Source organism: Rana temporaria, chromosome 9 (genome assembly GCF_905171775.1).
Source record: "Rana temporaria chromosome 9, aRanTem1.1, whole genome shotgun sequence".
NCBI classification, from domain to species: Eukaryota; Metazoa; Chordata; class Amphibia; order Anura; family Ranidae; genus Rana; species Rana temporaria.
The window spans coordinates 64,253,008-64,265,329 of NC_053497.1; positions in this window are offsets into that span (position 1 = coordinate 64,253,008).

A 12,322-nucleotide genomic window follows, 5' to 3' on the forward strand; every position below is an offset into this window, starting at 1 on the left:
AAAAACAGTTACAAATATAAAATCAAAGAAATTAAATCAATAACTGGTCCACACAGGTTATCACAATAGTTAGTATTAACATAATACAGTTAGATCATAGAAAACTCAAAAGAGTATAGTTAGAGGTTTAGCTGTAAGATGTGTAACCAGGCGGTGGGTCCAGAGGAAAGGAGGGCTCATTCTACATGTTACGCGTTGTTAAAACGCTTCCACAGGAGCATAGACATATGGATCTATTAAAATATATACAAACAAAAAACAATAAATTATTTGTATAAATAAACAACAAATACATACAATAATAAATCATTATACATTTACAATTACTAATGTGTGGCAAAACCTTTGTGTACCTTTTGTAATTCCAGCCAACCATCACATAGCCACTCTCGTTCAGACACTACCATGAAGAGGTAGCACATCAAGATTGTCCTTTTAGCAAAGGTGCATTATGTTCAGCAGGCTTATGGATCACTGGAGCTAAAAAAAATATTTTCTAGTGTCAATAAGCATATTATCTGCAGTAAGTTCAGAGGAAGGGTGCAGGAACAGAAAATGTTAGATCTCCCACCTGACAGACTTACCATAGGCCTTTTATTCTTCCGTGTAGGACTTGATGTTTTGGAATGTAACATCTTGTTATACTAGGGCACACTCTTCAAAGAGTAAAAGATGGACTGCAATGTTCACTTGTTTAACTACTTCCCACCCGGCCACTGCATATATACGGCTGGGTGGGCGCTCTCTCCTGAGTGGACGTTCAGGAACGTCCCTCAGAAGGAGGGGGATCGTACACGCGATCCTGATGCACTCGTGTCACCCGGACACGGCGCATCTCAGATCGGCAGGAGGGCTCTGTGATTGGCCCTACTGATCACATGACGGCCGTGTCCAATCACAGCCATCATGTGATGTAAACAGAGAGCCGGTTGCTAGATGATCGGCTCTCCTCACACAGAAGTCATCGGTGAGGAGAGGAGGGTGGATCGCTGCAGTTGGATGGTGATCAGTGAGTATGAGCTCTTTTTTTCAGCTTACTCACTGATCACCAGTCTAGTGAGTCGTGAATAAATACCACAAAAATAAAGCTCTATTTGGGTAAACAAAATTATAAAAATGTAATTTGGGTACAGTGTAGCATGACCGCGCAATTGTCATTAAAAATGTGAGAACGCTGAAAGCTGGAAATTGGTCTGGGAAGGAAGGGGGTGAAAGTGCCCAGTATTGATGTGGTTAAGTACTAGAGAGGTTAATTTGGAAGTGCTTGAATCAATGTCATCTTCAAGCTTTATTAATGCCTTGAAAATGCTCTGAAAAGATTTCTTTCTCTCTGTCCAGTCAAGCAATTCTGATTTATGATTGATGATCATCAATGATTGATGAAATTGATGACATTTCGTAGGCGCCTGCAAGGAACTCCAAATTGACTCAGAAGGTTTTTGAGATCCAAAATTTACTTCTAGGCCAAAGATCCACTTGGACCTTCCACAAAAACATATAAAAAATATTGAAAAATAAGTCCTTGCAGGATAAGTGATTCCTTGAGGGGTAAATCCGAATGGACACCAAAAGAAAAAAGTTGAAGGATAGAGAAAACATGTCATCCACCAGGAAAACACCCAAATGTGGTATTGTAGTCAGAAAAAAGGATGAAAAATATCATCACATGTAGTGTACATGTGGATATTTAGATGTAAAAGTGTGCCGCGTCCTAGTGTAAATGATAAAGGAAATAACTGGGGGCGAGTTGATTGGACTTTTTAGGCACAATTGGTTGGTCGAGATATAGTCAATACAGAGAATAATTTTCTCTAAAAAGTTTTTGGTTTATTAAGACATAAAAGGAAAAGTCCTTTCTTGTATTAAGAGAGGTATGGACTCCAGAGACAGAGATATAATTTTGCCCCTGTACAAATCATTAGTAAGACCTCATCTGGAATATGCAGTTCAGTTTTGGGCACCAGTTCTCAAAAAGGATATCGGAGAACTGGAGAAAGTGCAGAGAAGGGCAACCAAACTGATAAGAGGCATGGAGGAGCTCAGCTATGAGGAAAGACTAGAGGAACTGAATTTATTCACTCTTGAGAACAGGAGAATAAGGGGGGATATGATCAACATGTACAAATATATAAGAGGTCCATACAGTGAACTTGGTGTTGAGTTATTCACTTTACGGTCAACACTGAGGACAAGGGGGCACTCTTTACGTCTAGAGGAAAAGAGATTTCACCTCCAAATACGGAAAGGTTTTTTCACAGTAAGAGCTGTGAAAATGTGGAACAGACTCCCTCCAGAGGTGGTTCTGGCCAGCTCAGTAGATTGCTTTAAGAAAGGCCTGGATTCTTTCCTAAATGTACAGAATATAACTGAGTACTAAGATTTGTAGGTAAAGTTGATCCAGGGTAAATCCGATTGCCTCTCGGGGGATCAGGAAGGAATTTTTTCCCCTGCTGTAGCAAATTGGATCATGCTCTGCTGGGGTTTTTTGCCTTCCTCTGGATCAACTGTGGGTATGGAGTTGGGTGTATAGGATTTTACTGTGTTTTTTATTTTGTTTTTTTATTTTTTGTGGTTGAACTGGATGGACTTGTGTCTTTTTTCAACCTGACTAACTATGTAACTATGTAACTATGAGTTTAATAGGCAAAGATACTATGCACTTACAAATTCGATGACATCTGATTGCGATTACAAACAGATCTAATGGAGGCATGGCAGCTTATCCTGTCTCTCTTGTGGTATAGGCTCCGAGCTCCTTTGGCAAGAGCGTGATGACGTCAAGTCTGCAAGCCACGCCTATGCGATTCGTCACCACAGACGCAGCCAATCCCAGACGACGTGGCGACGAAACGCGTAGGCGTGGCTTGCAGACTTGACATCATCACGCTCTTGAAGAAGGAGCTCGGAGCCTATACCACAAGAGAGACAGGCGAAGCCGCTGTGCCTCCATTAGATGTGTTTCTAATCGCAATCAGATGTCATCGAATTTGTAAGTGCATAGTATCTTTGCCTATTAAAGTCGTCTTTACGGTATTATGCTATGGTCCTCTTCCTTTTTATTTCCCAATCATCCAAGACCATAGGCACCACCTTACACATCCCACAGAGGGTCCAGAGGGAGACCTAAAATCCTCAAGCGTGCTGAGATCACCGGTGGTCACACTGACAGGGTAGGGAGACTACAATGCCACATTTGGGTGTCTTCCTGGTGGAAGGAATTGTTTTTCTATCCTTCAACTTTTTTCTTTTGGTGTCCATTCGGATTTACCCCTCAAGGAGTCACTTATCCTGCAAGGACTTATTTTTCAATATTTTTTATATATTTTTTTCATATATTCAACACAGTGGGACTTTTCTATATTCACATATGTTTTTGTCACTTTATTTTATATATGAATTTGCCAGTGTGAGAAGTGTTTCTCATTTCCACTATTCAATATTGTCTATTTAAGATCAGTTTATTTTAGATCTTCTTCATTTGTTTTTTGAGCGCTGTACCGTATTTTACACATCATGGGGCACACAGCAGAACATGGGGCACATCATGGGACACACAGCAAAACATGGGTCTCACAGCAGGGCATATGATACACAGCAAGGCATGGGGCACATCACAGGGCACACAGCAAAACATGAGGCACGTCATGGGGCTCAAAGCAGAACATCTGGCATGTCAAGGGGCTCACCGCAGGGCATGGGGCACACCATGGGGCAAGCAGCATAACATGGGGTACAGAGCAGGGCTTATCACACAAGGTGGACAGCAGGGCACACAGCAGGGTACAGGAGGGTATAGGATACAGTGTGGTACAGGGCACAGTAGGGTGCATGGTGCAGCAGTGTATAGAGCACATCAGGGTACAAGGCACATCAGGGAATGGGGAACACTAGTGTACTGGGTATGGGGAACAGCAGGGTACAGGGAACATAATAATACAGGGTATGGGACACATCAGGGTACATGACACACCAGGGTATGGGGAACATCAGGGCACATGCAGGCACAGGGTATGGGCACATCAGGGAATGGGGTACAGCATGGCATTGCAGTGTACAGGGCACAGCAGGGTACAGGGCACAGAAGGGTACATGGCACAGAAGGGTACATGGTACAGCATGGTACAGGGCCCATCAAGATACAGGGCACATGGTATGGGGTACAGGACACATCACGGTATGGGGCACAGCAGGGCACAGGATATGGGGCACATCAAGATATGGACACAGCAGGCACAGGGTATGGGGCACATTAGAGTACTAGGCACAGCAGGGCACATCAGGGTATGGGTACAACAGGGTATAGGGACACCGCAGGGCACAGGGTATGGGGCACTGGGCACAGCAGAGCATGGGGCATAGGGTATGGGACATAGCAGGGCACATCAGAGAATGGGCACAGCAGGGCACAGGGTATGGGCCACATCAGGGTACTGGGCACAGCAGGGCACAGGGTATGGGGCACTGGGCATAGCAGAGCACAGGATATGGGGCATAAAAGGCACATCAGAGGGTATGGGGCACATCAGGATACGGACACAGCATGACACTTCAGGGTATGGGGCACATCAGGGTACTGGGCACAGCAAGGTACAGGGTATGGGGCACAGTAGGGTACTGGGCACAGCAGGGCACATGGTATGGGGCACATCAGTGTACTGGGTACAGAAGGGCACACTTTTTTTCTTTTCAGTTTCCTTCAAATACAGAGTAGCGCGGGAAGCGGCTGTAATAAGTCCTCACTGTTCGCTCACGTTGCGCTGCTCCCTGGCAGCCCCTCCTCTCCTCTCGTCGATCCCAGGTGATGTCACAAGCACACAACGAGAGGAGAGGAGAGGAGGGAGGGGTTGCAGGGGAGCTGCGCAATAAGAGAGTGGACTTATTACAGCCGATTCCCGCACTACTCGGCATGTCGGCTGAAACTCGATCTGCCCATCAGCTGTCTGTGATTGATGGGTAGATCGCCGCAGAGCTCCTGGTGACTTTGCGGCATAACAGACCGCACACTCAGAGAAACGGCGGCGTATCCGGAGATACGCCGTCGTAACCGCCGGATACGCCGCCGTATCTCTGAGTGTGCGGCGTCGTATCTATGCGACTGTTTCATAGAATCAGTTACGCATAGATTTCCCTAAGATCCGACCGGCGTAAGTGTCTTAGGCCCCGTACACACGACCGGATCTGTCCGCTGGGATTTATCCGCGGATCAGTTCCAGCGGACAGATCCGGTCGTGTGTAGGCCCGAGCGGACATTTTCCAGCCGATAAAAATCCAGCCAACGGATTTCCAGCGGATAAAAATGTCTTAGCATGCTAAGAAATCTATCTGCTGGAATCCTGTCCTTCGGACTTATCCGGTCGTCTGTACAGACTCACCGGATAAGTCCGCCCGATCCCCATCCCTTGCATGCGTTGAAGTGATTCGACGCATGCGTGGAAGTATTTACCTTTCAGGGTCGCGCACGTCGCCGCGTCATCGTCGCGGCGATGGCGCGGCCACGTCACCGCGGATGTTTTCCGCGGGGATTTTGATCTGATGGTGTGTACAGCCATCAGATCAAAATCCGCCAGTGGACATATCCGATGGAAACGGTCCGGCAGACCGTTTTCATCGGATATCCGCTCGTCTGTACGAGGCCTTACACCGTCGTATCTTAGGCTGCATAGTTATTCTGGCCGCTAGGTGGCGCTTCCGTATATTTACGCAAGGAATATGTTAATTAGGTATATACGCCGATTCAGAAACGTACGTCCACCCGGCGCATTTTTTACATCGTTTACGTTCGGCTTTTTCCGGCGTAAAGTTACCCCTGCTATATGAGGGGTATCCTATGTTAAGTATGGACGTCGTTCCGCATCGAGTTTTGAAAATGTTATGTCGTTTGCGTAAGTCGTTCGCGAATAGGGCTCTACGTAATTTACGTTCACGTCTAAAGCACGGACGATTTGCGGCCTAATTTCGAGCATGGGCACTGGGATTCCTTCACGAACGTAAAATACGCGGGGTCACCTGAAATGTAAATAAAACACGCCTACATCATCCAGATTTGAATTAGGCAGGCTTACGCCGGAGCACATACGTTACGCCGCCGTAACTTAGGGCGCAAGTCCTTTCTGAATACGGAACTTGTGCCCTAATTTACGGCGGAATAACGTATCTGCGATACGTTACGCCCGCCCATAGATAGACAATTCTATCTGAATCCGGGCCAGTGAATACAACCCCAAAAACATCCGTGATAAAATATTCTGCATATGTGACTAATACTGGTATTGGGGTAAGTGCAACATTTGTAAGACATACATTAAATAACTGCAAAAATACACCGATGCTGCTGTCATATAAGCACATACCAGCTCAATATCTGAGCAGAGATCTGTCAGCCTCACATGTCAGGTGTGGTGCATACTATATCCTTCATTTGTCATCCCATTAAGTCTGAAATGTATTGACACCATTAAAATGATTTTATAGAATGCCATAACTCATACTTTACAGGCCAGCCACTGTTTACCGAAGTTCACGCTAAGAAATAATTTTCAGGCATTAATTGACTAAACTGTTCTGCAACAGCCATTTGATTCAATGCTGTTTTATTTATTGGACTGTAAACAGTATTTGTAGCCTCAGGGCTTTTAACGATTTATTGGTTCAATCAATAAGACTCTTGGCTGGCCGGTAACTGTCTGAGGTCTGAATATTCCGAGGTCAGGGAGTAAGTAGATTTGTGTGATATGTGAAAATAAGATTGGGATGAAATCAGGTCACCTGGAATAATAGTCTAAGGGGATGAAGATAACCGTTCTGCAAAGGACCCTTGGGGACATTTTGGAAATCAATAGAAGAGAACAAGCTGTTTTAGTATGAGGTATGAGAAGTGCAAAGAGAAGTAAAAGCAAATCGAGGTGACAGCAGAATTATGGAAACCTAATACGAGTATGAACTATAGAAGATGGATCAATCAACGCTAGCTTTGACTAATGTTTTCAGTCAGACAGAAGTTTTAGCGGAAACTGTTCTAGAAGTAATAGCAATGTACAAGAAAACAAATGATTTCCCTTGGAATTCAATAAAAACTTGCAAACCTAAGCCCGAGGACTTGTTGATTTTCCTTTTACAAGCATAGGTGTTACATATTGACTTCTAATGCCCCGTACACACGATCGGAATTTCCGTCGGGATAAACTCCCGATTTTTCTGACCGAATTCCGTTCAAGCTATCTTGCATACACACTGTCACACCAAATTCCGACCGTCCAAAACGCGGTGACGTACAACACTATGACGAGCTGGGAAAAATGAAGTACAATGCTTCCGAGCATGCGTCGACTTGATTCTGAGCATGCGTGTTTTTTTCTCTGTTGGACCGTTGGAGTTCCATACAGACGAACAGAATTTACATTTCATCGGGAAAAAAGTTAACATGTTCTTTTTCTAAGTCCGTTGGAATTTCCGATGAATAAACTCTGATGGGGCACACACACGGTCGGAATATCCGATGAAAAAATTCCGTCTGACTTTTTCCATCGGAAATTCTGATCGTGTGTACATGGCAGGGTAAAAAGTGAAATTTCAGATACTCAAATTTTGTACTCTTGCACAGATGTTGTGAGAGCAGCAATGGGCCTAGGGGGGAAATATAATACATTTTCTAAAATCACACATTTTAATTCAATATTAGGTAGATTCAGTAAGAGTTAGGCCGGCTTATCAGTAGATAAGCCGACCTAACTCAGAATCTACGCCGACTTATGTTTAAGCGTATGCTCAAACAGAGATACGCTTAAACATATCTAAGATAAGACGGCTTGCGCCGTCCTATCTTAGGTTGCAATTTTTCGGATAGCCGCTAGGTGGCGCTTCCATTGCGGTCGGTGTAGAATATGTAAATGAGTTGATACGCCGATTCACGAACGTACGCCCGGCCGCCGCAGTAGATTTACGCTGTTTCCGTAAGGCATTATCAGGCCTAAAGTTATTCCATCTATTAGGTGGAATAGCAATGTTAAAGTATGGCCACCGTTCCCGCCGCGAGATTCAAAATGTTTACGTTGTTTGCGTAAGTCGTCCGCGAATAGCAATTTACGTCGTTTACGTCCACGTCGAAATCAATAGGCCCGTGCGGCGTACTTAGCCGCAATGCACACTGGGAAATGTAGGCGCCCGGCGCATGCGCAGTAACAACAAAACGTCAAAAACGTAAGGTCAAGCCTTATTAACATTAAACACGCCCCCCTTCCACACATTTGAATTCGGCGCCCTTACGCCTGCCCGCTTTAGGCTACGCCACCGTATGTTAGCAGGCAAGTACAATGAGAATCATGTACTTGCCTGGCTAACTTACGGCGGCATAGCCTAAACACGCTAAGCTATGCCGCCGTAAGTTTATTCCTATCTACCTGAATCTACTTATTGGCATTTAATTATATAAATGCACACACGCTCACCAGACACTTTATTAGGTACAGTCAGGGCTGCTGTTATGCTGCGTACACACAAACGGTTCGTCTGATGAAAACGGTCTGATGGATTTTTTCATCAGATATCCGATGAAGCTGACTTTCATCAGTCTTGCCTACACACCATCAGTTAAAAAAACGATTGTGTCAGAACGCGGTGACGTAAAACACAACGACGTGCTGAGAAAAATGAAGGTCTGATGGACCGTATTCATCAGACGAACCGTGTGTGGGCCCCATTGTTTTTTTTTTCCATCGGTGAAAAAACTAGGAACTTGTTTTAAAATTATCTGATGGTTAAAAAAAACGATAGAAAAAAAAACGATCGTCTGTGGGCATGTCCATCGGTTAAAAATCCATGCATGCTCAGAATCAAGTCGACGCATGCTTGGAAGCATTGAACTTCATTTTTCTCAGCACGTCGTTGTGTTTTACGTCACCGCGTTCTGACACGATCGGTTTTTTAACTGATGGTGTGTAGGCAAGACTGATGAAAGTCAGCTTCATCGAATATCTGATGAAAAAATCCATCAGACTGTTTTCAACGGATGAACCGATCGTGTGTACAGGGCATTAGAAATCAACCTACCGAACAGGGCCCCCCTTACAACCAGGGAAATATTAAAATCGCTAAAATGCCATGGTCACACTGGTATGCTATACCCTTGCTGCTGTCGCCTCCTGACACCTGTTTTTTGAGAATTACATAACATCCGAAGCCAAGAGGGGTAAGCATCGCATACTAGCACATTATGAGAAACTTACCCTAGAACAAAGCCCTCCAGCGCCACACTGTTACTGCTGAGAGGACTGACATCTGGCATCTGTCTTCCTTTCGGGTTCTACATGAGTGACCGGGGGGCGCAATGACGTCACTCCTGCACATGCGCACAGGAGCCGCCATTAAGGCTCAGGCTCTGAAGGTCCGACACTGTAAGCCGTGATGTCATCAGCCACATGCACTCTGAATATCTCCTAAACTGTGCACGTTTAGGAGATATTCACAGTACCTACAGTTAAGCCCTATAGGTTTACCTGTAGGTACAAGTGGTGAAAAAGTTTACTACCACTTTAAGGGGACAATATGATCACCTTGTATAAATATCAATCATAGGGCTAGATTCAGAGAGAGCTACGCCGGCGTATCAGTAGATACGCCGTCGTAACTCTGAATCTACGCCGTCGTAAATTTAAGCGTATTCTGGAAACCAGATACGATTAAATTAGGCTAAAACGACTAAAACGAAATTAGGCTAAACGACGCAAAATTCGACGCTGTCCCGACGTCCATACTTAACATTGGTTACTCCTCATATAGCAGGAGTAACCTTACGCCGGAAAAAGCCTTACGTAAACGACATAAAAAAATCCGCTGGGCGCACGTACGTTTTTGAATCGGCGTATCTAGCTCATTTGCATATTCTACGCCGAAATCAACGGAAGCGCCACCTAGCGGCCAGCGTAAATATGCACCCTAAGATATTGACTATTTGCGACATGCACCGTTCGTTCGAGATGTCGTTTACGTGGGGTCATGTTTTATTTGCATAAAACACGCCCACCTCTTCACAATTTGAATTTGGCGCGCTTACGCTGGCAGATTTACGCTACGCCACCCTAACTTAGGGCGCAGGTTCTTTGTGAATCCAGCCCCAGCCTCAAGTTACGGCGGCGTAGCGTATCTGAGATACGCTACGCCCGCACAAACTTACGGCGGGCTATATGAATCTAGCCCATACTGTATATAATAAAAAAAAATCACTGCAAGGTCATTGAAAATGTCCTTAAAAAGGCTGGGTGTATTTTTAAATGCAGAGTATATAGCTGGCTATTACAGAGAGTTTCACCCAAAAGTGGAACTTGCAAAAGAAGAGAGATATGGATAGCCGCACTCCAATTTCTTAAAAAGACGTGCCCTTTATTGGGTAAAGGAAAAATGCACTACAAGTATCAGCACACAGTGGGAAAAACAGCTGACGCGTTTCGCATTGGATATCAATGCTTAGTCATAGCTATGACTAAGCATTGATATCCAATGCGAAACGCGTCAGTTGTTTTTCCCACTGTGTGCTGATACTTGTAGTGCATTTTTCCTTTACCCAATAAAGGGCACGTCTTTTTAAGAAATTGGAGTGCGGCTGTCCATATCTCTCTTCTTTTGCATATCCCGTGCATTGCCGGCACCCATTGGTTCCTGAGTGGACATTGATTGTTCTAGTGTGCTCACCTGGAGTGGCAGCCTTCCTACTAAAAGTGGAACTTCCGCTTTACGCACTCCTGACATGCCACATTTGACATGTTATTTTTTTTTGGGGGGGGAGTGGGTACGCAAGTTTTGACAGGTTCCCAGCTCCCACGTCTTCTTGGGCCGCCTGGGCAACTCTAGCAGAAGTTCTCCTCCCTCCCTCCCTCCCTCCCTGCAATCTTCTTGGCCCGGCCATTCAGGATCCACAGCATGACTTGCAGTAGCCTGGCACGCAGATTTGAAATCTCCCCATCACATCACAATGCTCAGTCTTACATGGTCTGATGTCCTCCTGGATAATTAAACATCAAAGTGCACTAATCCTCTTCTGAATTTGAACAGATCGCTGCTCTAGCTTCTGCCAATGCAGCATGCTGCCTTTTCTATGGACAAAAAAATAACAATGGCAACAAGCACCTGGTTGGCCTTTTCAAAAATGGTGCTTAGCACCGCCTTGCATTGCGTCATTTCCTGTTTGAAAAAAAAACGCAATGCCAACAGGTGGCGATGCCCACTGACTCCTGGGAATGATGGCACACATCTCCCAGGAGCCAAAGCACCGCAGGATGTGAAGTACCTCGTCGTGGCACCGAAAAGAAGAAGTAAGAAGAATACACCCTAACAACAAGGTAAACAGAGCTAGAAAAAAAAAAAAAAAAACTTCCAATGTTGTTTTAACTTGCGGGATTGAAGCGATTCAAGGAAAGATGAAAATGTGGGTGGAACGCCGCTTTAATGAATGAGTGACTGCATTAATTTGTGACTTTCATATGTGACTGGAGCTTAGATTTTAGTATACATGAGCTTGAAAGGTGCTTACACACAATGGCCCAGATTCAGGTAGAATCGCGCAATATTTGCGTGGGCAAAGAGCAAAAATTTTTCTCTGCGCCCACGCAAATATTGCGCTTTGCCCGCGATTCACGGAGCAATTGCTCCGTAAATTGCGCGGGCGATATGTTAATCAGCCGTGCGTAAGGCTGCCTAATGTAAATGATCCCGCCGGGGGCGGGAATCATTTAAATTAGGCGCGCTCCCGCGCCGAGCGAACAGCGCATGCTCCGTCGGGAAACTTTCCCGACGTGCATTGCGGCAAATGACGTCGCAAGGACGTCATTTGCTTCTAAGTGAACGTGAATGGCGTCCAGCGCCATTCACGGTTCACTTACGTAAACGACGTAAAATTTGAACGTCGCGAGCGGGAAGCGCAGCTATACTTTAGCATTGGTTGCGCCTGCTATTAGCAGGAGCAGCCTTATGCTAAAGTGGCCGTACGGAAACTCCGTACCTTGCGTGCGCAGGGCCCGCGCAACTTTTGTGAATCGGTGGTAGTATGCAATTTGCATACTATACGCCGATCACAAAGGCCGCGCCCCCTAGCGGCCAACGCAAGAATGCAGCCTGGGATGTGAAGGCATAAGGAGGCTTATGTCTGTCACATCCTAGGCTGCAGTCGGTGTAACGAGGTTCCTGAATCAGGAGCACTCGTTACACCGGAGCAAGTAAGCCCTTGCGCCGCGCAACCTATGGTTGCGCGGGCGCAAGTGCTTCTTGAATCTGGGCCAATGAGTGTCAATTAGCAAGGCTGCGTCAGACACTGAGGGCAGTGGTTGTGATCATG